Source organism: Balaenoptera ricei, chromosome 5 (genome assembly GCF_028023285.1).
Source record: "Balaenoptera ricei isolate mBalRic1 chromosome 5, mBalRic1.hap2, whole genome shotgun sequence".
In the NCBI taxonomy this organism is placed as follows: Eukaryota; Metazoa; Chordata; class Mammalia; order Artiodactyla; family Balaenopteridae; genus Balaenoptera; species Balaenoptera ricei.
In genome coordinates this window covers 67600854-67626710 of record NC_082643.1, presented here as the reverse complement: position 1 = coordinate 67626710, position 25857 = coordinate 67600854, and the positions used below count along the sequence as shown (strand labels likewise).

At 39.9% G+C, this 25857-nt stretch overlaps 1 long non-coding RNA gene across 1 annotated transcript in view; it reads right to left on the bottom strand.

Moving 5' to 3' along the window:
- Nucleotides 1-4170: 4170 nt before the first annotated feature.
- LOC132365938 (uncharacterized) overlaps nucleotides 4171-25857 on the bottom strand; it is a 133461-nt gene continuing 111774 nt past the window's right edge. Inside the window, exon 4 of the long non-coding RNA XR_009503310.1 lies at nucleotides 4171-4236. This is a non-coding gene — a long non-coding RNA (uncharacterized LOC132365938). The remainder of the gene's footprint in view (nucleotides 4237-25857) is intronic.

Genomic DNA, 25857 nt, shown 5'->3' with positions numbered 1-25857 from the left:
TAGAGGAAAACATAGGCAGAACATTCTATAACATAAATCACAGCAAGATCCTTTTTGACTCACCTCCTAGAAAAATGGAAATAAAAACAAAAATAAACAAATGGGACCTAATGAAACTTAAAAGCTTTTGCATAGCAAAGGAAAACATAAACAAGACCAAAAGACAACCCTCAGAATGGGAGAAAATATTTGCAAATGAAGCAACTGACAAAGGATTAATCTCCAAAATTTACAAGCAGCGCATGCAGCTCAATATCAAAAAAAAAACAAATAACCCAATCCAAAAATGGGCAGAAGACCTAAACACATTTCTCCAGAGAAGATATACAGATTGCCAACAAACACATGAAAGGATGTTCAACATCACTAATCATTAGAGGAATGCAAATCAAAACTACAATGAGGTATCACCTCACACCAGTCAGAATGGCCATCATCAAAAAATCTACAAACAATAAATGCTGGAGAGGGTGTGGAGAAAAGGGGACCCTCTTGCACTGTTGGTGGGAATGTAAATTGATACAGCCACTATGGAGAACAGTATGGAGGTTCCTTAAAAAACTAAAAATAGAACTACCATACGACCCAGCAATCCCACTACTGGGCATATACCCTGAGAAAACCATAATTCAAAAAGAGTCATGTACCACAATGTTCACTGCAGCTCTATTTACAATAGCCAGGACATGGAAGCAACCTAAGTGTCCATCAACAGATGAATGGATAAAGAAGATGTGGCACATATATACAATGGAATATTACTCAGCCATAAAAAGAAACAAAATTGAGTTATCTGTAGTGAGGTGGATGAACCTAGAGTCTGTCATACAGAGTGAAGTAAGTCAGAAAGAGAAAAACAAATACCGTATGCTTACACATATATATGGAATCTAAAAAAACTAAAAACTAAAAAAGGTTATGAAGAACCTAGGGGCAGGACAGGAATAAAGATGCAGACGTAGAGAATGGACTTAAGGACACAGGGAGGGGGAAGGGTAAGCTGGGACGAAGTGAGAGAGTGGCATGGACTTATATATACTACCAAATGTAAAATAGATAGCTAGTGTGAAGCAGCCGCATAGCACAGGGAGATCAGCTCAATGCTTTGTGACCACCTAGAGGGGTGGGATAGGGAGAGTGGGAAGGAGACGCAAGAGGGAGGAGATATGGGGACATATGTATATGTATAGCTGATTTACTTTGTTATACTGCAGAAACTAACACACCATTGTAAAGCAATTATACTCCAATAAAGATGTTTTTAGAAAAAGAAGATGTGGCACATATATGCAATGAAATATTACTCAGTCATAAAAAGAAACGAAATTGAGTTATTTGTAGTGAGGTGGATAGACCTAGAGTCTGTCATACAGAGTGAAGTAAGTCAGAAAGAGAAAAACAAATACCGTATGCTAACACATATACATGGAATCTAAAAAAAAAAAAAAAAAATGGTTCTGAAGAACCTAGGGGCAGGACAGGAATAAAGACGCAGACGTGGAGAATGGACTTAAGGACACGGGGAGGGGGAAGGGTAAGCTGGAACAAAGTGAGAGAGGGGCATGGACATATATACACTACCAAATGTAAAATAGATAGCTAGTGGGAAGCAGCCGCATAGCACAGGGAGATCAGCTCGGTGCTTTGTGATGGCTTAGAGGGGTGGGATAGGGAGGGTGGGAGGGAGATGCAAGAGGGAGGAAATATGGGGATATATGTATATGTATAGCTGATTCACTTTGCTATAAAGCAGAAACTAACACACCATTGTAAAGCAATTATACTCCAATAAAGATGTTAAAAAAAAAATAGATGAAAACTTAGGGAAGCATTCAGTATACCCTACGCTTAATTCTTTATTATTATTTACAATACCTTTCTGCTTCCTTATTTTTCTTAAATTTTAACTAGAGGAATGCTAATAGCCAGGAATGATGCCAAGAAGATGTAGCTTTGAAAGAAATGTCTTCGGAATAAAAAGCATTGAATCCCCCTTCCCCCCCCACCCCCCGCAAAAAAAAAAAATCTCAGTGAGATGGTTGAAAAAAAGAAAATTTAAAATTCTTTCTTCTATGCCTGTTAGATACAAATTTAACAACTCTATCCTTATGAATGGGTCAAATATTAAATAAAAATGTTCTGTCAGCAATTGGAATTCATAAATGGGTGAATAGGCTTCATTGGAGTGCCAGGTACACACACAGACATAGACACGTACACACACAACACCCTCGTTCAATTTCATGTTTAAGCAAACATTACCTTATGCCCTTGGGAATTATTTTTAGCAATTTTTAGCCAAACTGGTTTTGCTTGGCAAACTATAACCCCTACAGGTGGCACCTATTCTCTGTGAAGTGTTTCCTTTTCCCAGAACTGAGACATTGGCACCACGTACCTCCTTAGCCTTTTGAACATCTGTTTCTACTTATGTGCCAGCTGAGGCCCCCTGACCTGTGAAAGGAAACAAAACAAAGGTTCATGGTCATTGTCTACCAAAATGCCGTGTTTTGGTCCACCCAGACCTTGGAAACACAGATTAGGAAATGGGATGCCAAGCATTGGGCCACCTTACTAAGGGGCTGTGGAAAAAATATTTCCCTTATTCATCAGATAGTGTTAGATAAAAAAATAAGTCAGGAGTCTAGAGCCTAGAGAAGTCAATTTACAAGTGACTAAGTATTCACTACCATTTCCAAAGCATTGCATATTGCTTCAGAGGTGCTACAAGGGATATAGAGAGGACCAAGCTTGCCTTGAAGGGGTTTATAAGATTACAAGCAAGTCAAAAAACATACCTTAGAAAATCAATCTGTAAGGCTAAATACACAGCATGTCAAATTTACAAGACAAACAATTAGTATCATAGGCATTTCTTAGAAGGAACAAAAACTGAGAGTTGGAAAGGATAGGAAAACCTCAGTGGTGGTAAGACTCGAAGAAGAAAAAAATTACTTATTTTGTGACAAATGAAATCACTTTCTTTTAAATACTTTACCAGGATAAAAATTACCAAGTCACATCTCTCCTAAGAGCTGAACTGAGTGACACCCAAGAAAATCCTTGTCCATATTTCATAAATATATTTCTTTTTGCTTCTCTTCTTTTCCTATAGTCAGCTTCCAATTACCTGTAGCATTTGAGGATAGAGACTGAAGAGGATAAATCTAGGGACATGTCATACCCTTTATTTTTGCCTTCAGGCTCTGTTTCCAGTTTTCAAAACTTTGCTTTTGAAAACTTTGGTAACAAGAACCCAAGTGTAATGATTTGAAGACATACATGCACAAGTCTGCAAAGTTGCCTATAACAAGGATATTCATTGCAATGTTAGATGATTAAAAGGTTTTGAAAACAACCTTAATATCCATCAATAAGGATATTGCAAATGGAAAAGATCAAACTGCCAAGCAGTAATGTCTCGTATGATCCCATTTAGTTAAAACAAAAAAGGACATCTGTACCTCATGAATGCCCCTCATACACCAATCAATTCCAGGAGGCAATGTGAGAAATTGTTAACAACGTGATATTTGTGAGAGCAGTAACTGACTTTTATTTTTTACTTTAATATTTTCAGTGCTGGTGGAGTTTTTAAAAGTATATCACATTTATACTTTAAAAAATAGTTTAATCTACATGTACATACGTAATATGGACATTTTTGTTTTTCAAATATTCTTCTTTGTCAATGAATGACCTAGAGACATCCACTCAAAGTGAGGCAGAATGTTAACAGAAGGTTCATAAAAATGAAACATTAGGCATGAAGAATGGTCACTACACACAGATTTTTTTTATTTCAGGATATAGGTCATTCCCTTACAGAAAATCAAATTTTCCTCAAGCAATAGATGGATGAATATTTTGACTTTTAGGCGCTAATAAATAGTTCAAAACCTCAGAAGCTTGAGTCCCGTAGCTGAAAAAAAATGTGCTCATAGAACTAACCATAAAATGTGAGAGACTAATGGTTTAAGAAGTGGGAAACATGTTGCTATGATGCTCTCTTAGCTGATGACATTCTGTGACAGCTGCCAGCCTTGAGCAAGATTGAGGAGTTCCAGACGTCCAAGTGGCCTTTCTCCTTTGCCTGCTGGAGATCCGAACAGGGCAGCTGGATGGCCATGAACTCTGTGTGTGGGATCAGGAGGTAAGTGGGAGAGGCTCAGCCCGTTCTGCTGATGCACCGGTTCAGGGAAAGTTAGATGACACAGCCCTTTGCCTTCCTCTTGGCTTGAATAAAATCAGGAAAAGTGGTTTAGACTCAGTACTTTCTCTGCTCTCCTCAGGGTCCACATGTTTCCTGACCCTTGACCTTTTTTTTCTGTTCAGGGGCAGTCACCTGCACATGGGCTTAGCTGACAATGACATCCTGCCCATCTCTATGTCCTGGACCCATCATTGTGCTTCATCAGGCTGCCCATGTCTTCTGCGGGTGATTTGCTTCATGTCCAGCCATCATATGACCACACCATCACTTAACTACACCATCACCTAACCATACCACCAAGCTGGGGTTTTTTTGTTTAAGAGGAACAAAACTTTTTGGAGGGTGTCTCTGTAAAACCAACTAGCTAATTAATTTACATAGTTAAACATAACACCCAGGAAATTAGTTGGACCTCCTTAATTTTTAAGAGCATATAATGGCCAAACCTTTGAAGCTGGTGATAAAACATCACTCAACACTGGCTGTTCAGTCCTTTCTTTCCTTCTAAATAATGATATACAAATTTGGGGTCTCCAAACACAGGAATGGGTCTGCACTGTGTATCCATCTGTCTGGTTACATCCTACAGGAAGTAAGATGTGTGTCATAAATCCCAAATCATAATATAGTGGAAAGAACACTGAACTCAGAGTCAGAAAACCTGATTTCAATACCAATTCTGCCACTCACACACTCTGGAAGAAATAAGGGAGATGATCTTCTTTAGCAAAATAAAGGAGAGGATCACTAACATTATGGAATGTTTGGTTCTGTAGATCAGTGGCCAGCTAGGCGGATGGATTATACCAGGTTGCTTTTTCTACTCCATCCAGAGATCTACAATCAGGCCATCACACAATGTCCTGGAATGAGGCAATTCTCCCTCACTCTGGTAAAGAATCAGAATCAGTTACATCACCTGTCAATTATGCTATTCTCTGAAAATCTCAGTGTGTTTTCATAAATTATATTGTACCTCAATGATGTAAATAGAAAACTGGGTTAATTTTCTCTATGGTGGCTTGAGAACCTTAGTGTGACAGAACCGATAGATGGAAGATGGTAGGTAGGTAGGTAGATAGATAGATAAATAGCTGATAGATAAACAAACATAGGTGATGGGAGGGTAGGTAATGGATAGATGGGTAGACAGAATTGAGGTTCTGAGCATGGTCTCTAGAGTCAGGCTACCTTGGTTCAAATTACAGCACCACATCTTTCTGGCTACATCACCTTAAGCAAATTACTTCACCTATTTGTGACGCAGTTAACTTAATGGTAAAATTCAGATAGTAACGATAGTACTTACGTCATCAGGTGGTTGTCAGGATTAAGATTATTCATGGAAAGTTTTTAGCATATGCTAGACATATAATGTGCTCCGTAAATGTTAACAATTGATATTGTTTAGGAAACAGTGTATATGTTACTCTTTCACCACCATTCCAACCACCCTCCCTCCAACACACACCCAGAGGTAACCACTGCTAGCAGTTTGGTTTGTGTTTTTCTATTATATACATAGATACGTGTACACAAACACACATCTTTTGTGTTATCACTTCCAAAAGTGGATTGTACAAGATACATTGTTTTGAGACTTGATTTTTTTGTTGTTTAGCTATATGTCTTGTAGAGCTTTCCCCATACCAGATATAGACAATATCAATACACCAAAATATGTAAGTTCATGTCCCTATGGATGGGCATTTAAGTGGTCTCAAATTTCCAATGGATGTCCTTTAGTATATCTTTTTTCTCACGTATGACTAAATCTGTAAGACAGATTACTCTCTTGCTGAGTCATAAGGTATGTGCACTGAAATGTCTTATATACACTGCTGTTTCATTCCCTAAAAGGACATTATCAATTTATATTCCCATCAACAATTTATGAGCATGTCTGTTTTTCCACATCTTTTCCAACATTGAATACTGTTAATTTTAAAATCTGCCAAAAATAAAATAAAATCTGCCAATCTGGACAGGAATAAAGACACAGACGTAGAGAATGGACTTGAGGACACGGGGAGGGGGAAGGGTAAGCTGGGACGAAGTGAGAGAGTGGCATTGACATATATACGCTACCAAATGTAAAATAGAAAGCTAGTGGGAAGCAGCCGCATAGCACAGGGAGATCAGCTCCGTGCTTTGTGACCATCTAGAGGGGTGGGATAGGGAGGATGGAAGGGAGACGCAAGAGGGAGGAGACATGGGGATATATGTATATGTGTAGCTGATTCACTTTGTTATAAAGCAGAAACTAACACACCATTGTAAAGCAATTATACTCCAATAAAGATGTTAAAAAAAAAACCTGTCAATCTGATGGGCAAAATACGGTATTTTATTTTAATTTACAACTTCATGATTAGTTTTGAGATTAAGCAGACTTTGTTAAACCTTTACTGCGTTTTACCTTTTCTCCCAATCATTTATCTGAAAACGTTCCCAGTAAGTGTGAACAAGGCACTGTAAACATCCAGCTGGTCACGTGATCACTATCCTGGGTACCCATTTTCTCATGTTAGCACCAAGGAAGGTTAACAAAGAGGAGAGAAGTTTTCTATTAGATAATTGCATCTTTATGCTTTGCTATTCTTTGTATTTCGTTCCTTCTATCATTTGACTTCGAAATCTAAAAACTGAAATTGGTACTATTCTAATAATACTATCTTATGAATAGTTTGCTCAATTACGTGGGAAAAGTCAAATAAAACCTAAATGTTCCTATCATAGCCAATTTCCTTTAAAATCTCAACATCAACACTCATTGTTAATGGGAACCTGGGGGAAAAGGGTATTCTCAAACAGCGCTGGTAGAAATCCAATGTGCTGCAGTCTTTAAAGGAAGCAGTCTGTTAAAGCATCTATTAAAATTGAAAGTATGTGTACCCTTTTGCCCCAGAATTCACTCCTTGGAATCTAACTATAGATATGATAGCACTTGACTGAAAGGTCATATGTACTAACTAGGTCAGTGCTCAGTTTTCAATGTGAATATGAATCTCCTGGGGATCTTGTTAAAATGCAAAGTCTAATTCAGTAGGGCAGGCTGGAACCTGAGTGTCTGTATGTCTATAAAGCTCCCTGGCACGACAATGCTGCCAGGTCATGGACCACAACTGAGCAGCAAGGATGTTTATCGTAGTGCTGTTTATCCAAAAATTAAATTAAAACCAGAAACAATGAGTGAACATTCACTGATAGGCTCAATAAGTTATAAAACACCCATATCACTGAGTATTCTGCAGACATTTAAAATAAAAATAAAAGTACGCTGGTTGGGGCTTCCCTGGTGGCGCAGTGGTTGAGAATCTTCCTGCCAATGCAGGGAACACGGGTTCGAGCCCTGGTCCGGGAAGATCCCACATGCCGCGGAGCAACTAGGCCCGTGAGCCACAACTACTGAGCCTGCGCGTCTGGAGCCTGTGCTCCGCAACAAGAGAGGCCGCGATAGTGAGAGGCCCGTGCACCGCGATGAAGAGTGGCCCCCGCTCGCTGCAACTAGAGAAAGCCCTCGCACAGAAACGAAGACCCAACACATCCATAAATAAATAAATAAATAATAAATAAACCCAAAAGTTTAAAAAAAAAAAAAAAAGAGTACACTGGTTGATTTGGAGGAAATTCCACAAGCAATGTGCAGAAAAATAGTATAAGATGATCCCATTTTTGTAAAATAGTGATTAAAATTCCCTTTGTGTATGTGTGTATATGTAGGATTATATTATCATGGAGAAAACATGAGAGAATTTTTTTTTAGGTTATTAGTATTAATTACCTCGTGGAGGGGATGAAGGTAATGTGAGAAGGAGAAATAAGATAAGCATAAAAAAGGGAAAAGAAAATCCAAAAATTTATACTAAATCGTACGTTTAAAATCATATTAATGGAAACTAATGTATGTGTATGAGTACATGTGTAAAGAAATTTTAAACATTTAAGATAAAAAAGTTAAAGAAATAAAAAATAATTAACAACATTAAACAAAAAAATCAAAATCTAGGTTCTTATCTCCCACTAATTAGCTTTTTGAGTTTGGTCTCCCACTTACAGTTAGAGATGACTTAAATATCTCTAGTAATTTCTATGATCCCATCTAGTTCTAAATTCTATGTTTTGGAAAACATTCTGACAGTTCCTCAAAAGGCTAAGCCTAGAGTTACCAGCAATTCCACTTATAGTTATATACTCAGGAGAAATGAAAACGTATGTCCACCCAAAAACTTGTACAAGAATGTTAATAGCAGCATTATTAATAATAGCCAAAAAGTGGAAACATCCCAAATGCCCATGGACTGCTGAATGGATAAAGAAAAGGTGGTTTATCCATGCAATGGACTATCATTCGGCAATGAGAAGGAATGAGGTACTGATACATGCTACCACATGGATAAAACTTGAAAACATTATGCTAAATGAAAGAAGCCAGTCACAAAGGACCACATATTATATGATTCCATTTATATGAAATGTCCAGAATAGGCAAATCTATAGAGACAGAAAGTAGATTAATGGTTGCCAGGGGCTGGGGTGGAAGGTGGGAGCAGGGATTGGGGGGCGGGAAGATTAAATTGGGGTGGGGAGGGGAGGGTGATGGCTAAAGGGTATGGATTTCCTTGGGGAGAAATAAAAATGTTCTAAAATTGACTGTGGTGATGGTTGCATATATATCTACAAAGATACTAAAACCCATTGAATTGTACACTTTAGGTGGCTGAATTGTATGGTAAATGAATCATACCTCAACAAAGCTGTTTAAAAAATTCTATGACTAAAAATAAATTTTCTAATGTGAAAGAGCAAGTAACTCCCTCCATTTCTTGAGATTGTTACTAATATTGGACTTTTGAATTTTTCTCCTAGAAAAGTAAAAAAAACTTAACTTCTACTTTACCAAGAATTTTTATTCATTTTTAATACAGTTTCTGGTGCTCATGTCAATCTAATAAAAGGATATAATGGCTCCACTCTAAATTAATGCTCATTAACCTTAAATGGACCTTTGCATTCCTACTTTTTTCTTTCTCATTCTCCAGGAAACCTTCTCTAAGCTGTCTTTACTTCCTTCGAACCCTTTACTCCAACATTATGGGAAAAAGAAAAGCCATCAGTTGGAATGCCTCATCTCCCATTATCTATCATGTCGACCTACCTACATCTGTTCCTGTCCTATTTTTGTTTCTTCTGACCCCCAAATATCCCTTCTTCTTTGCTTTGGAACCCATCCTTTGCCACTTTCTTAGGACCCCAACACACAATAACCCTTTCTTACTCCACAGAGGTTTCAGTGTCCATTCTGCTGCATTGACATTCAGCCTGGTCCCTGGAGTCACTGAAGTTTATAATGCTTGCCTTAAATTAATCGTGTGGCGTATATCTTTCATACTTTCTGCACTTACAGAATATAAACTTATTTACCATACTTAAAGCTCTTAATATTGTTTTTTATAAAATAAAAGAGATCACAGAGTTAAGATGTTCTTTTTAGTAGCTATATGGTATTCCATTATATGAATGAGCTATAACTTATTCAAGTATTCCTTGATAGGCATTTGGATGGTCTAGAGCCCCCTGGTAAATAATTTTGCAATATACAACCTTGTAAGTAAATCCATATGTCTAGTGCTTTTGTTTCTTTGGGCTCAATTCATAGTCGTATACTGCTAGGTCATAGCTTATGTCAATTTAAGTTTCAGTGGGTACAGACATGTTTTAACAATTCCTAGAAAGTTTCAGCAATTCATCTCCCAACAATATATAAGGGTATCCTTCCCCCTAGCTCTGGCCTATATTGAATGCTATCAATATTTTAAACTCTGACCAATCTAATGGGCAAAAAAAAAGGTCATTTCATTGTTACTTGCATTTCTTGAGTACCAGAGAAGTTAAAAACATAGACCTCTGGCAAGATAATATCTCAAAATGTTAATTTACACATTTTCCGTGTTCTCTCCCTGGTACCTTTGAACTCTGATGGTTATTTTTCTATCACCCCAGCCCCAAGCCCACTCTAAGCTGCAACAGAGACTCAAAGAAGCCTCAGGCCCAAGTGTAGAACAGGAAGACTTTAATGCTTTTGCTCTCTCAAAGGCTAGATAAGACTCCGGCTTGAAGATGGAAATTGGAGGCAGAAGACCCATCCTAACTAGGGGCAGAGAAAGGGATAGGAAGGATTCCAGGTCACAGAGTAGGAAGGAGAAATATCTTCTGTTCAGAGGACCAGGAAGCAGAGCAGCAGGAAATCACTGCCAGGTAGCTTTTAAGTGTTCACCTCCAACGACTCACTCCCCAGATACTGACAGCCCTCCACCCAACAGTCCTGGACTCTCTGAACATAGGATAAGGAATTTTAACATCTTGAAAGGTGATAGGGGTGGAAGGTGGGGTGGTGGAGAAAAGAAATCAGGGTGGGGGACGAAGAACTTAAAGGAAAACCTTAGTTCCCTGACCAAAGCAAACCCAAACAGAACTGGGAGTTTCCCTAAAAGCCTATTAGCACCGTACACGTTGCCACTGTTAACTATTTATTGTCCATTTGCACTTTATCCTCTCTGAATTGCCAGTCCATATCCTTTTCAACTGGACTTTTCTAAAAATGTCATTTTATAAAAGTTCTTTGTAGAGTGCAAATACAAACACTTTTTCTGTGAAATGTAGTGCAAATATATTTCCTCTTTGGTAACCACTGAACTTTTGATTTTGCTCATGGTATCCTGTCAACAGAAATTTGGGGTTTTGTTTTTAATGTTGTCAGATCAATATTTTTCTTTTTTTTTTTCTGGAATTTCTATCTTGCTTAAGAAAGTCTCTCCAATTTCAAGATTGTATAACTGTTTTTCTGGATTACCTTTTTATCGTGTATGTTATAAAGATGTTATTTTATACAGTTAGATTTTTAATCCAGCTGGAATTTCAGTTTTTATACTATAGCATAACCTAGGTAATGATCTGATTTTATTGCCTGGGTTCAAATCCTGACTCCACCACTTCTTAGCTATGTGACTTTGAACCAGTTACTAAACCTCCCTATGTTCCATTTCTTTCAACTTCAAATAGGGATAAAAACAGTTTTGATGTCAAAAGGCTGTATTGAGGATTGACTTAATACATGAAAAGGTCTTAGAATAGTATCTGACACACAGTAAATGCTCACTAAATGCTAGCTGTTAACTGACCCAGTGGAAAAACCCTGCCACGATTTTTTTTTTTTAACATCTTTATTGGAGTATAATTGCTTTACAATGGTGTGTTAGTTTCTGCTTTATAACAAAGTGAATCAGCTATACATATACATATATCCCCATATTTCCTCCCTCTTGCGTCTCCCTCCCACCCTCCCTACCCCACCCCTCTAGGTGATCACAAAGCACCGAGCTGATCTCCCTGTGCTATGTGGCTGCTTCCCACTAGCTATCTATTTTACATTTGGTAGTGTATATATGTCCATGCCACTCTCTCACTTCGTCCCAGCTTACCCTTCCCCCTCCCCGTGTCCTCAAGTCCATTCTCTACATCTGCGTCTTTATCCCTGTCCTGCCCCTAATTCTTCAGAAACTTTTTTTTTAGATTCCATATATATGTGTGTTAGCATACAGTATTTGTTTTTCTCTTTCTGACTTACTTCACTCTGTTTGACAGACTCTAGGTCCATCCACCTCACTACAAATAACTCAATTTCGTTTCCTTTTTTTTTTTTTTTAAACATCTTTACTGGAGTATAATTGCTTTACAATGGTGTGTTAGTTTCTGCTTTATAACAAAGTGAATCAGTTATGCATATACATATGTTCCCATATCTCTTCCCTCTTGCATCTCCCTCCCTCCCACCCTCCCTATCCCACCCCTCTAGGTGGTCACAAAGCACCGAGCTCATCTCCCTGTGCTATGCGGCTGCTTCCCACTAGCTATCTATTTTACATTTGGTAGTGTATATATGTCCATGACACTCTCTCACCCTGTCACATCTCACCCCTCCCCCTCCCCATATCCTCAAGTCCATTCTCTAGTAGGTCTGTGTCTTTATTCCCATCTTGCCACTAGGTTCTTCATGACCTTTTTTTTTTTTTTTTCCTTAGATTCCATATATATGTGTTAGCATACTGTATTTGTTTTTCTCTTTCTGACTTACTTCACTCTGTATGACAGACTCTAACTCCATCCACCTCATTACAAATACCTCCATTTCATTTCTTTTTATGGCTGAGTAATATTCCATTGTATATATGTGCCACATCTTCTTTATCCATTCATCTGATGATGGACACTTAGGTTGCTTCCATGTCCTGGCTATTGTAAATAGAGCTGCAATGAACATTTTGGTACATGACTCTTTTTGACCTATGGTTTTCTCAGGGTATATGCCCAGTAGTGGGATTGCTGGGTCGTATGGTAGTTCTATTTGTAGTTTTTTAAGGAACCTCCATACTGTTCTCCATAGTGGCTGTATCAATTTACATTCCCACCAACAGTTCAAGAGGGTTCCCTTTCTCCACACACTCTCCAGCATTTATTGTTTGTAGAGTTTTTGATGAAGGCCATTCTGACCAGTGTGAGGTGATACCTCATTGTAGTTTTGATTTGCATTTCTCTAATGATTAGTGGTGTTGAGCATCCTTTCATGTGTTTGTTGGCAATCTGTATATCTTCTTTGGAGAAATGTCTATTTAGGTCTTTTGCCCATTTTTGGATTGGGTTGTTTGTTTTTTTGGTATTGAGCTGCATGATCTGCTTGTAAATTTTGGAGATTAATCCTTTGTCAGTTGCTTCATTTGCAAATATTTTCTCCCATTCTGAGGGTTGTCTTTTGGTCTTGTTTATGTTTTCCTTTGCTGTGCAAAAGCTTTTAAGTTTCATTAGGTCCCATTTGTTTATTTTTGTTTTTATTTCCATTTCTCTAGGAGGTGGGTCAAAAAGGATCTTGCTGTGATTTATGTCATAGAGTGTTCTGCCTATGTTTTCCTCTAAAGAGTTTTATGGTCTCTGGCCTTACATTTAGGTCTTTAATCCATTTTGAGTTTATTTTGTGTATGGTGTTAGGGAGTGTTCTAATTTCATTCTTTTACATGTAGTCCAGTTTTCCCAGCACCACTTACTGAAGAGGCTGTCTTTTCTCCATTGTATATTCTTGCCTCCTTTATCAAAAATAAGGTGACCATATGCGCATGGGTTTATCTCTGGGCTTCCTATCCTGTTCCATTGATCTATATTTCTGTTTTTGTGCCTGTACCATACTGTCTTGATTACTGTAGCTTTGTCTGAAGTCAGGGAGCCTGAGTCCTCCAGCTCTGTTTTTGTTTCTCAAGATTGCTTTGGCTATTTGGGGTCTTTTGTGTTTCCATGCAAATTGTGAAATTTTTTGTTCTAGTTCTGTGGAAAATGCCATTAGTAGTTTGATAGGGATTGCACTGAATTTGTAGATCGCTTTGGGTAGTATAGTCATTTTCACAATGTTGATTCTTCCAATCCAAGAACATGGTATATCTTTCCATCTCTTTGTATCATCTTTAATTTCTTTCATCAATGTCTTATAGTTTTCGGCATACAGGTCTTTTGTCTCCTTAGGTAGGTTTATTCCTAGGTATTTTATTCTTTTTGTTGGAATGGTAAATGGGAGTGTTTCCTTAATTTCTATTTCAGATTTTTCATCATTAGTGTGTAGGAAAGCAAGAGATTTCTGTGCATTAATTTTGTATCCTGCTACTTTACCAAATTCATTGATTAGCTCTAGCAGTCTTCTGGTAGCATCTTTAGGATTTTCTATGTATAGTATCATGTCATCTGCAAACAGTGACAGCTTTATTTCTTCTTTTCCGATTTGGATTCCTTTTCTTTCTTTTTCTTCTCTGATTGCTGTGTCTAAAACTTCCAAAACTATGTTGAATAATAGTGGTGAGAGTGGACAACCTTGTCTTGTTCCTGATCTTAGAGAAAATGGTTTCCGTTTTTCACCATTGAGAATGATGTTGGCTGTGGGTTTGTCATATATGGCCTTTATTATGTTGAGGTAAGTTCCCTCTATGCCTACTTTCTGGAGGGTTTTTTTAAATGAGTGTTGAATTTTGTTGAATCTTTTTCTGCATCTATTGAGATGATCATATGGTTTTTCTCCTTCAATTTGTTAATATGGTGTATCATATTGATTTATTTGCATATATTGAAGAATCCTTGCATTCCTGGGATACACCCGACTTGATCATGGTGTATGATCTTTTTAATGGGCTGTTGGATCCTGTTTGCTAGTATTTTGTTGAGGATTTTTGTATCTATGTTCATCAGTGATATTGGCCTGTAGTTTTCTTTCTTTGTGACATCTTTGTCTGGTTTTGGTATTAGGGTGATGGTGGCCTCACAGAATGAGTTTGAGAGTGTTCCTCCCTCTGTTATATTTTGGAAGAGTTTGAGAAGGATAGGTGTTAGCTCTTCTCTAAATGTTTGATTGAATTTGCCTGTGAAGCCATCTGGTCCTTGGCTTTGTTTGCTGGAAGATTTTTAATCACCGTCTCAATTTCAGTGCTTGTGATTGGTCTGTTATATTTTCTATTTCATATTGTTTTATTATTAGCTTTACAACAAATTTTAAAATCTGGTGGGGCAAGTCCTTCTCTCTAATCTTCTTTTTCAAAACTTTCTTGGTGATTTTCCATAGTATTTATCTAAATAAACTTTAAAGTAATATTGTCCTAAAATATTCATCTATACAAACTTAAAAAATTTTTTTTAATAATTTTGGAAGGAAGAATAGAACTAAGATACCAGCTTCACCCTGTCTGGAAGGGAACTAGTACCAAACTAGTACAGAACTACTACCAAAAGTGGAGATCAAGTATATCGTGATTTACTCGAAGGCACTCACAACTTTTAGCATAGGATGCAAATTCCAGAAGTTGCTGGGGGGCAGGGGGGTTATCCCATTCATTCATTCATTCAAACAAATTCCACTATTTCGCTATGCATTGCTCCATTATGGAAATCCAAAAGCTTACACCTGCAAGAGGACACACAGGCAAAACAGGTCACTTAGAGGCAACTGTCACACCGAATTGTCCTTAATCTGGAGAAATGCTAGCTTCTCCCAACACCCTACCCATTCGGAACAACACAAGGATTCTTATGTGTTTACTTTAAACTGTGTTTGGCATGTATGCTTTCTAGGATAAAATAGTTTATCTGGATTTGCAAAATCATTTCCTGTCGTTCCAAGATCAAGCACCATCTTGACTGTAAACATGTACTCTTCTGTCCGCCCGAGCAACTTAGAGGGCACCAATTCAGGTTTCCCTTCCGATCGTGACCAGGAAGAGGCCCAATAAATATTTCAAACATAAAAGGATTGTTATAACAAAGCGGTCTTAAAATCCTCCTGGGTTATCCGAACAGCTTTCCGTTTCATTTTGTTTTCACCTCTACCCCCCGTGAAACTGGAAGAGGTTTTTTTCCTCGGGATGAAACAAAAGTTTATTCACAGAAGGGGTGAGATTAGAAAAGAAAATGAACAACAAAAGCAACCAAAAAAAAAGTGAGACTCTCATAAGTAAAGGTATAGATATGAAGGGGGAGAGAAAGTTATGTGAGGAAGCCGATCTGACCACAGGCCAGCCTTGGTAATCCCTGTTCAGGATGTACCTCCTGATAGCAAGCAATTCCTGCCTCAATGACAACTCCATGTATTTGTGTTATAAACACAAACCCATCAAAGCATGTATTACACACACCTTACTGTCACATGGCAAATGGTGCCTGGCTTCCAAGATAAGCTTTATGGAGAGTGAAGAGGAAGGGACAAGAGAAATAGGTGAGAGGCCTAGGGAAAAACACTTCCCTTAATCCTTTGATGTCACCAAAGTGATCAGTGATGAAAGAAGCATCATTCTTACGCACCCACCCGCTCCCCCCACCCCCCCGGCCCATCCCTAGACAGAAACTAGAGGCTAAATATCATCCAAGATGGCTCTCCCTTTAAGGAGATGACTTTCTATGAACCTCAAACCAAAACCCAAAGCAAAGGACAGTGGATGCGTTGGCTGGTCATAGCTGCAAGACATTTCTCCAACTTTATTTCTTCAAAGTTGCTCGCAATGAGTGCCATTCTGAACTATTCTAAGAGACTTTATTCTCTTAATCTTCTGTAGATTAAAGAAGGGAAATGATAACCCCCTTGAAATTGTTACAGAAGCCTGACAGCCCAAGGTAATTTATGAGATAAGGTTTAAATTTACAAAAAGTCTAAGTTTAGCTAAATTAGGGATAACAATATCTGGCCCAATAGAAACAAATCACAGTACAACAAAAGCAACTGGACAATTAATCAAGTCAAAGATATATATTACGTAATTATTTTAGGCTTAGTTCTGTCAAAAACACTGAGTGGAGGGGCTTAGGAAAGAGCCACACAATCTCTCTGCTCTAAGGACTGTCTTTCCTGTTAGAATAATACTTAGGCAATAAATTTAAGTAATATGAGGCAATATATGATTACACTTTTAAAACTATGAAGGAACCATACATGTAAATAGACTTCCATCAGGGAGAAAATAGTTCTTTGGATTTAACTGCAGTGAAATTATAATGTAGAACTCAAGCTACAGGGTCAGTTCTTTAAATTATAAATTATTCTAGTTAAAGTATACTTCTTTACCTTAAAATACAACTTTGGGCTTTTTCCTCCTCCAAACTATTATGTAGTTGCTTGCAGAAGGATTTTTCTCTCTTTAGAGTTCTCAAGTTTATGTACATATTTAACATATTTAGCTTTATTCAACTATTTGAAAATAACCTAACCTGAAATAGCATAAATAATAAAATTGTATTCTCCCCCTTGAATAAAGTCAGTCTTAGCTTGAACTGTGAAGCCCCCCATTAAACCACTGAACAGTGTTTGATTACAATTCTAAATAAGAATAAATTAGGTATAGGAAATAACTTGGAAACAAAGCCAATTATTCATCATCATAACAGGTATTTTCCATAGTAAAAAATGGAAGGTCAACAGGCAATCATGCAGAAAATGAACTGAACAGTTGAAGATGACATGTCAGTAATATATACCCAACCCTCCCAAAAGCCACTGACAAAATCCTAAAGGAGGCTCATGTGATTCAGACCAGTTGTCCACACTGATCTAATTCTATAGGCAGCTTACAAGAGGAGTCATTCAATAAATATCTATCAAATTGAGCTGAATATTCAACTCTCCACTTTAAGCAGTTATACCCTAAATCATGAGATGAATCAGAAAGCATGGGGAGGAGTGAATTTGAAATTCATTTAATAAGAGCTAAGGTTTATACAATACTTGATCATTCTGAACTTTCACTCAGAAATTGCCTCAGTTGCCCCTAAACAGAACCCTGTGAGGTAGCTAAGAGGTTATTGTCAGCCTCACATTAACAAAGAAGAAACTAAGCCTCAGGGAAGTTACATGACTGCTCACCTGAGGTCAACCCACAAGTAAACCAGCTCGCTGACACCAACACCCAAGCTGGCTGAGCTGCAAAAGCAGCCCTGCCTGTGCGTGTGTAACTCAATTCATCAGAAGTGCATACACATGAGATGTTTTTACTTTTTCAAATAACTGCCACCAACTACTCTGTGGACAACCTCCTTTGCCCTTTTCCAGCTGGAAAGTGCCTCCCGTAATCACACCTCAGGCCGATTCCCTAACTTCCCACCCCTTTTTGGTTAATCAGCGTCTCATTTCAGTTAGCTCCCTTCCTTCCCAGGGCAGGCAGTCGACGGTGACTCTGGGCTTGGAGTTGGCGCGGAGTAGGAGGGCATTCCGTGCACGGCGAGGTGGTGGCAGTCCCCTTTCGTGGGCCAGCAGGGCTGCGGGTTCCTGGGACCTCGTGGAGGCCTCGACAGGACCTGCCGAGGAGGGTTCTGCCTGGGGGCCCCGGGCGGGTGTCCCGGAGCCCGGCCTGACCTCGGTGGAGGGTGCCACTGTGGGCCAGGAAACGCGCCTCTCCCACTTGGCCACTTGGCTTCTGCGACGCCCAGCAAGCCGGCAGCCTGCGCTCCTCGGCCTCTAAGCTCTAGACCCCGCGGCCCTCGTCCGGGACGGAGCCTCCTCCGCACCCCTGGCCTCCCGGTCACCCCGTCCCTCCCCTTCTCCCTGGGCTCTTGCACGCGCTTCCAGGCGGGGCAGAAGATGCCAGTCTCCCCTACTTTCAGACACCCACGAAATTCAGATCGAAATCTTTTGGAGACGCACTCTCCCCCTAGGCTTTGGGAAGAAGAAACAGCGAAGGAGCACGCCCAACCCCTCCACTGGTCTTCTTCCCCATTTCCCACCGTGCAAGACCCCGGACGCCTCCTGGCTGAGCTCCTTATACCCGCCCTGGAAGCAACTTGTGTCTGCATTACTTCTGAACTCACTAGTACTGATCTTTATCCCCTGTACACCAGCGCTACCAGGTAACTTCTGAAGGTAGAAAAAGATCTCAGGAAATGTCCCCATACCGACAATATGCTCGTGTGGGTGGACACGGACGTTGGCTTGAAGTAGAGGTGTTTATCTTTCCCCATTTATTGCTTTAGCTTTGATTCTAGGCTTCACCACGTGCATTGCACAAAACAGGCTCTCAACAAATTGTTATTTTTTTCCTAATGTACGTGACTCTCATCTAGATGAGTTTTGTAAAACCTGCTTTTAAAGAACTTGACATAATTGCATTCATTTTTTTATACTCTACATTTTTATACCTTTCACTGTGGATTTGAAGTGGCCTTTATAATAGTAAATAAACTTTTGTGACTCTTTAAGTTAAAAATAATTGCATCAGGTGTTATTAAAGTTAGTATAATGTAAACGACAAGTTCCAGGATACGTATACAGTGTTACTCAAATGACAAAGTTACAAGAGCTATTAAAACTTCACTGCAACCACAGTATTGTAAACTTTCACTCCCATAGCCCTTACTGTGTGTCAGGCTCTGTTCTAAATGTTTTAGGAATGCTAACTCAGTTATAAGTGTTAAATCACGTAATCATTTAGAATCTCTGGGGATAGACAACCTTAGATCTCCATTTTACAGATGAGAAAACTGAGGCTAAAGTCTCATGGCTAGAAAGAGAGCAAGATTTGACTCCAGGGTTTGTACCTCTTAACCACTACACAATATTGTCTCTCTGACTTTATGCTTCTGGAGAATAAAAAAACAACTTCTTACTTAGATTTCTGTCACTTCTAGTCATAGAACTGCTAGCATTTATGAAAGCTTTACGCTTTTACAAAACCACTGCATAAGAGCTTTAAGAGGATCATGTCACTTAACCTCAAATTCTGCTACCCCCCAAGCCCACCCACAAGCCAGATGCAACCCCATTTTACAAATGTGGAAACTGCATCTCCAAGACGTTAAATTCCTTGGCTAAGGTCATAACATTAGTAAATGTCAAAGCCAGGCCACAAACCCAGGTCGGCCTGACACCAGAGTCTGTGCTCTAAACCACGACACTTTGGGTCCTATTCAAAGTGAACTAAATTAGGTTTAGACCCAACCCAACATCCAGCCACCTGGAACAATCACCTACGTTATTATCAAGTCAGAGGTTGCAAACGGATGGCTTCTGGGTTCCAGGCCCTCTGGTGAAGCACGTAAGATCCAACAGCACAGAGTGCATGCTGCACGTGCACCTGACCCTCAGACGGAGCTGAACGGTGACAGCTCCCTTGAATCATGCAAGCAAGTGCTCAGGCCCCACCCAGTCCACGTCACCCAACTCTGCCAGCTGCCTGGCACCTGCAGGCACTTGAGTTCCCAATCCCTAATCTAGAGATCCTCAGGCCAGTGCTGGGTCTCCTATGACCATTGCAAAGTGGTGCAGAATATGAAATAAATTCTTACAAATTGAGCATAGTTTTCTACCATATAAAGCAGACATTTGGAGTGAGGAAGTTCCCATTTTTATGCCCCCTTGTCATTAGGCCAACTCTACTTCACAATCCCACATCAAGGGTCTAAGGGATGGCTCTTGGCAACAGATGGGTGGCACTAACTAACTCTGTTCTCTGGGGGAAATGATTCTCCTAACATAGGGCTAAAGTCAACCTCCATTTGCATGTGTGGTCTCAGCAGTCTTATTTCTCTGTCTGTAGATTGTCATCATACAGCTACATAAGCCTTCCAAGCCTTCTCCTTTCCTCAGGACCTGCAGGGTAAGGATAGTCCGTACTGTCAGCATGATTCATGTGCTAACACGGGGAGGTGCTCATCTGAAAAGAGAAACTTGGCTTCCAGGAGCTCCAGATAAGACATAGGATGTGTTGAGCAAAGGCAAAAGAGGGAGAAGGGACACCTAGTCTCTGCAAAACAGAGATCCGCTGAGCACGATAAGGCTGGACAGACAGGGGATTTCTACACAAACGCTGGCTATCTGAACACCATGTGGCTGTCAGAAACATATTTGGGAGCAAGGAAAAGAATAATATGATTCCTCCTCCTGACACATTTTGGAAACTAGCCAATAGTCTCATCACTGAGATATTTTTCTTTTTTCGACACCATGAAAATTAACAGAAGAGTCTGACATTTTATTTCTCTAGGCTATAAATTTGTATACGGATAGATTCTTCCTTCCTGGGTATAGAATACTTAGAATTCAAGTTATTACTGACTTAACAACAACAACAAAAGACTTTTTATTTGTTTAGATAACAAACATCCAAGTGGTTCTGGCTGTAAGTGCAGCTGGATCCAGATACTCATATGGTGTCATCAGGAATTAGTAGCCATCCCTGGCTCTGCTCTCCTTTATGTTGGATTTCTTCTCTGGCAGGTTCCCCTCCTGTGGTAGCAAGATGACTTCCAGAAGCTCTGGGTGTACGTACTGCCAGTTTAGCAATCCCACGGATTTGAGCAAGAGGTTCAGGCTTGTCTCTGTCTGATCTGGCATCGGTCAAGGGCCAGCCCCAGAATTAGTTACTGTGACCGGAGGGATGTGGTGTTATTGGTTGAAACTGAGTTCCCACCAGAGCCAGGAGGTAGTGCCCTCTCCATCCAAATAAGATCAGGGTCAGGGAGATGTGATTTTCCCGCAGAAAGAGATGTACCCTGTGGAAACGAAGGGCACTGGGCAGGCAGACCACAGATGGCCTCTATAGTATTCTTCACTCAGAGCTTGGGGAGGCTTCATTAATTCATTTTTCCCCTGGTCCTTTTTTCAGTATCGTGTTCCTTAGCTTCTCAGTTGAAGCCACAAATAAACCAGAAAAGTAAAAATTATTATTTTCATTAGATCGCTCCACCAAATACAATAAAACAGGAGCCAGTATATCAACAAAGGAACTCTTTTCATGAGATTTCCTGGCTAGTCTTACAGACCCAGTAGTTATCTCCAGGTAATAATAAGCATCAAAACGTTATTCACCCAAACTCCCACATATTAATTCTGAGGCTCCACATTACTGGTATAGAGCCAACTCCTAATTATTAAATGCATGGAATATGAGAAACCATGGATAAAACCCAAAGTCTTGCTTTAGCCAACAGACTCAGCCTCTTTCCCAGATAAACCTTCCCCCCAGCTGCAGGGAGCAACTGCGCTGACTAATTTGACTTTCACATCTGGTGGAACTACTCCCACACATACCTAGATAGGTTATACACTCCTCTACACACTTCACAGAGTCTGATTAATTCCTATCAACTTACCCCAAATGCAAAAGGGGAGCATTTTATCATTTTGGCAAAAAGACTCAATTAACCGAGACTCAAAAAGCCAATGGTGAAAATCAAGCCCAAAAGGTGACATTTTAAACTGAATTCCTTCCTGTCCTACCCCCATCTCCAAGTTGGCCAACATTCTCAACCCTCTTTCCTCCCATCCTCATAACAAAAAATCACTTCTTTCTCCTCTGTCCTTAATTATTCTCTAAGTTTCTGTAACCACCGAAGCATAAACAGATCACCGGGGACAGGCTGTAGACAAGAAATGGCAAAGGTGGAAGATAGAACCTTGAAGGTAGGAGGATGAAGAGAAGCCAGCTGGTCAGAGATGCTGGACGGGCTGTGGAGGGGGTTTTCTGAATGGAGGGCAACTTAGAAGGGGCTGCCCATGGCATCCCACTTAGTGGTCAATTTCATGAAATTCTCACCCCATTCACTCCAACTGCCAGATAACCTCGTTGTAATCATCAGAAGCCTTCTTCATACTCTGTTTCGGAAATCTCTTGCATATTGAACCCAGTTTGATTGCTAACAAACTGTCCACTCCTTTTTTTTAATTAATTAATTTATTTATTTTTGGCTGTGTTGGGTCTTCGTTGCTGCGCGCAGGTTTCCTCTAGTTGCGGTGAGCGGGGGCTACTCTTCGTTGGGGTGCGCGGGCTTCTCATTGTCGTGGCTTCTCTTATTGTGGAGCACGGGCTCCAGGCGCGCAGGCTTCAGTACCTGTGGCACGTGGGCTCAGTAGTTGTGGCTTGCAGGCTCTAGAGCTCAGGCTCAGTAGTTGTGGCTCACGGGCTTAGTTGCTCCGCGGCATGTGGGATCTTCCCGGGCCAGGGCTCGAACCCGTGCCCCTGCCTTGGCAGGCAGACTCTTAACCACTGAGCCACCAGGGAAGCCCCCAAACTGTCCACTCTTGATGTTGATTTGTGCTGCTGCCTCAGCTCCCTGCTAACATTGTCTCAGGCCTCCTGTGTGCGAGGCACGACGTCAAATGCTGGGCATGAATTATTTGATTCAGTCCTCACAATACTTCCACAGAATGGGATACTCTTGTTATCCCCATTTTCCAGATGAGGAAATTTGGCTTAACTTGCCCAAGGTTAACCTATTAATAAGTGGTAGAGCAGTGACATGACACGAAAATGGAGAGAAGAAAGAAGGGACCTAGAAAATCCACATATTGCCTAATCTGTTGTTCCACGATCAGACTATGTTTATATTTTTAAGTAAAGCTATGATCCTCTTTTTAGAACGACCGCTAAGCAAACACTTGATATAAAAATTGTATAGACTGTATTCTTTGATGTAAGGCATGTTAAAACGTGAGGAATAATTAAAACTATAGGGCGGATTGGATGAAGGTGGTCAAAAGGTACAAACTTCCAGTTATAAGTAAATACTAGGGATGTACAATGTGGTTAATATAATATATATATATATATTATAATGTACAACATGGTTAATATAATTAACACTGCTATATATTATATACTGCTCTTAGCAGAAAATCCTAAGAGTTCTCATCATGAGGAAAAAATTGTTTTTTTTATTCTTTTATTTTGTATCTATATGAGATAATGGATATTCACTAAACTTTTGGCAATTATTTCACGATGTATGTAAGTCAAATCATTATGCTGTACATCTTAAACTTATACAGTGCTGTATGTCAATTATATCTCAATAAAACTGGAAGAAAAAATAACTTTAATTCAAATTTTATATACATATATTCTTTGACCCAGCAATCCCACTTGTAGGAGATAACACTTCAGACAGAAAAGCAAAAGGACATAAAGATGTATGTACAGAGGTATTTACTAAGCACTGAAATAACAAAGAAGAAAAAAATTGGAAAGGCTGACTAAGCCATGGTCCATCCATGGCACAGTGGCTGCAAATGTGAGCGGTAGAGTGAGCTGTGTGGGTGATAGAGCCGAACTGCCTGAGCTGGGGTCCTGGCTGCACTAATGTTTATGATCCCAGGCAAATCACGCAGCCTCTCAAGGCCTCAGGTTCCTCCCTTTGTTAAATGGGAATGAGAAAAGTGGTTACCTCAGAGGTTGTTGTGAGCATTAAAGTTAGTTAATACTTGGAAATGCTTAGAAGAATAAATAGCACGTAATAAACTTTGTTATGCGTCAACTATTTTGTAATCATTTTTAAAAAAGAAAAATTCTAAGTACTAATGTAGAGAATCAAGTAAAAAACAGCAAACTGCATCCCATTCTGTTTAAGAAAGCAGGGGTGTGTGTGTGTGAGAGAGAGTGTGTGTGTGTGTGTGTGTGCGTGTGTATAATTACACAGTTAAGAAAAGAAATGAGAGGAATATACACCTTGTTTCTTCATAATGTTACCTCAGGGACATGAAATGAGAGAGCTGAAGAAGATACTCTTCTTATATAATTTAAGTGGTAAGATTATGAATGATTTTTTTTTCCTTTATCATCTTTAAATATTTTTCAAAGAAATAAAACGTTAATGTTACTTCAATCTGATGCTCCATTGGAAAGGGACCCTCTCCTTTCCTAGGAACCCCTACAAAACAGATGCTAAGGCTCCTGGTTCTCTAAAGGGTCTGAGGAGCTAGAAGGAAGGGCTCCAGAGGGGTTTGTCAACATGTCACAAAGCCTAGGAAAAATCATGCATTCGCTGGTAAGAAGGCAGCTTAGCATACCTTAAGCATCGTGTGTCTCTTCTCCTGCCCCAGATTACATTAATTCAGCGTGATCACACGGATTACATCAGGCTGATGAGGCATTCAGAGGGGTAGTTTTATTTTTTACAAATCATGATTAATTATAAAGAGAAAAACAACTCGGCTTAATAAATGTTGCTAGTCATACAAAGTCTTTCAAAACAGAATTCAGTGGATTAAAAGATGGAAGACCAACAGGCAACAGACCTTCGCTGTCTGCTACCATTCTTAAGACATTTCAAAAACCTCTAGGATGTTTCCTTTACCGAAGCAAATGAAAGCAGTCTCTCTTGGCTGTTCCTGACTGATACTAAGAACTCCTTAAAGGCTTCGAGTCAGGCAGCAGTTTTTGCCAGTTAACAACGTGATGGTCTCCAGGTCCAGTGTAACCTTGCCCTAATCTCTCACTTATTTCCACCAGATAGGGAGTAGTCAGTAATACACTTCAGCTGATGTCCCTCTCTCTGAAGTTACCTCTGGCCCCTCTCTCCGCTGTGGCCATGGCCTCAGCCTCTGCCGGTTCAGCCCAGCATGTCTGAATGTTTAGTCATCACTTCAGAGCCACTCTTCCAGGAAAAGCCTATTGTTCCTGCACTTCCTGATCACTTACTTCCTGTCATTTTTTTTTCAAAAGGGAAAGAATAAAGACCCTTCTAAAATCACAGAAGGTTCTGCTCAACTTCACAACTGCAGTTTATTGGATTATAATTATTTACTTGATTTGGAGGCATCTAAATACACCAGTACTAGCCTACCCTAATCAACAGTGCCCCTGAGCCATGGGCAACTTCCACATGAGTCCCTAGTACAAGCGTCACCTTTTCACTCACAAGTCCATGTGGCTTGCAAATTATTTTGCTCCAAGACGTCAAAGAAAGCTTGTAGGGGCTTCCCTGGTGGCGCAGTGGTTGAGAATCTGCCTGCCAATGCAGGGGACACGGGTTCGAGCCCTGGTCTGGGAAGATCCCACATGCCGTGGAGCAACTGGGCCCGTGAGCCACAACTACTGAGCCTGTGCGTCTGGAGCCTGTGCTCCGCAATAAGAGATGCCGCGACAGTGAGAGGCCCGCGCACCGCGATGAAGAGTGGCCCCCACTTGCCGCAACTAGAGAAAGCCCTCACGCAGAAACGAAGACCCAACACAGCCAAAAATAAACGAATAAATAAAAATTTTTAAAAAGCCAAAAACTACCTGAGCTCCCAGTCACGTTCTTCTTTAAAAAAAAAAAAAAAAAGAAAGCTTGTAAGAGTCTCCACCTTATCAATACTGCCCCAT